This window comes from Branchiostoma floridae, chromosome 1, assembly GCF_000003815.2.
Source record: "Branchiostoma floridae strain S238N-H82 chromosome 1, Bfl_VNyyK, whole genome shotgun sequence".
NCBI classification, from domain to species: domain Eukaryota; kingdom Metazoa; phylum Chordata; class Leptocardii; order Amphioxiformes; family Branchiostomatidae; genus Branchiostoma; species Branchiostoma floridae.
In genome coordinates, this window is record NC_049979.1 from 24,555,895 (window position 1) to 24,558,179 (window position 2,285).

Genomic DNA, 2,285 nt, shown 5'->3' on the forward strand with positions numbered 1-2,285 from the left:
CGGATTTGGGGTTGGATTTGGGGTTAGGATTTGGGGTTAGCATTTGGGGTTAGGATTTGGGGTTAGGATTTGGGGTTAGGATTTGGGGTTAGGATTTGGGGTTAGGATTTGGGGTTAGCATTTGGGGTTAGGATTTGGGGTTAGGATTTGGAGTCAAGAGTTCGGTCTGGGAGTAGGGTTAATAGTCGGGTAAGGGCTTGGGGTTACGATTTGTAGTCAAGAGGAAGGGTTGCTTACGCAAGTCAAGCAGCTACCGAGGATGTAAGCTCGGCAGTGAGGGAGGTATAGTGAATGTCCGACCCCTAAGCCTCTTATGGACATTCCCTTGCTGCTTATAATGACTTTGAACGCGCTGTTCCCTTGATGTGTTGGGCACAAGGGTTGAATGCGCATGAGCCTTTCATGGCTCTATGTGTGCTGAGTGCAAGGAATGCTTCCCGTTTGGACACAGCCTCACTTGTGTTAGGGGTCGTGCAATGGCCACCAGAGATTTGAGGGCACGGGGGCCTCCTAGAATTTATTCCTAGGTAGGGATCTCCCAGCAAAACCTGGACCACAGTGCAAAAACACTGCTAGGCCAGACCCCAGCATTCATCCACAGGGTGTTGGCTGTTTAGGGAAGGTGGCCGCCCAGAAGTTCCCGGGAGTGCAATGGGAGTTCTGGTGACAATTGAAACATTCACTTCATTTCTTATGCAATTCAATGTTTCAACACGTTTTCATGCGTCTTTGGTCCGTCGAATATTCTCCAGTTCTTTACTTCAAACATGCTTTACATATTATGGACGGAAAAGCCTACCAGGACCAACAGCATGCCGTAAAGTTCACAACTTTGCTTTCGACCTTTGACCTTTGACCGGTAGTCTGTCGCCTGATCACAAATCATTGTCAATTCACAATTTTTCATTCATCAAATCGCATGGACGTTTATGGCAATATGGATGCATTAAATCTACAATTCAGAAACAAAACAGAAAAATCTACCGAATCGAAAAGAAGTGACTCACCTAAAAACGTCCTCATCCAAAGACATCTGCAATCACTCCATCACTCCATCCAAACGAGGGGCGGACTGCAGTATTTGCTTGTTGGTGACCATGTATTACTGGAATCACTATTGCTTTGTCTCAAGTACATTCTTACTAGTTAAAATTAAAGCTCTGGGATGCATATTCTTAGATCACAAGGATTCCTACATCCCACTTTACTGGCCATACTGAGGGGAAATGTGGGAGCCCAGCTGAAACGCCAGCAAATTGCTTCCTTTGAAGATTACACCTGTCCTGATTCCATCTGTCAGGTTTCCACACGTAGCAGGGTACACTTCATCTAGCCAACTTTGGAACAAGCTATTCGGCAAAAACTGAAGAAGCTTTGGTTACATACTTGTGAACCAGTATTTCTGGTGGCCTATAATTAGGCGTCATCGAACCATGACCAAACCAAGTTAGCGATAATCAATCTGTTAGGAGACAAACTAATATACATCTGGCCAGCACTATGTTTTTAAAAGTTGTTTTATACGGTCAACGTTTCAGAATCCATTCTAAATATCGACTGCTCTTCGACTGCGTTATCCCAGACACTTACTGGGCCATAGTCAAAGCAGAACATATCATATACACCAGAGCAGCAGAGAAACATAGCAATTTATATTTACAGCTGTCTCCATCCAACATAAGCACAGACTGTATAATGGTATGTGATGAATAGTAATTCCGATAAATAAACAACACTATTTGCAAAACCTGGCATCTCAGGTATGTCATATCGGGATGAAAATATTACACTTGCGCTTCAGGCTCTTGGCAAAGTCATGATTATCTGTATTTGTATCGATATAGCCGGTATAACCGCCCCTCGGTGCAACTCACAAGCTTCGAAGGCACCTAGCACGGTAGCAGCTGGTAATATTACTCTGAAGCACCTGTCACACCTAACCTTTGCGCATCTGACTGCAACTGCTGTTTGAAGCTATCTAATGAGGATGCGCCTACTGTACGTGATGGCAAAGAATTCTACTAAGTAAAAGCTATAGGAAACACATCACACATCGGAGCTGGTTTAGAATACTCAGTAGTTGCTACAGCTACCATTTCGTACCGTTATTAGTTTTGTACATCATGAATAGTCTGGACGTGTTATTTGAAACAATTATTAGGGACTAAGTTATAGGCAATGCAAGGTTTTTAGAGGACACTGGATCGAATTGAATTCCATAACACTCTTAATTACATTTTCGGTGTTGCACTTTATAGGGACCCTTATCTTTGCTCGAATACATG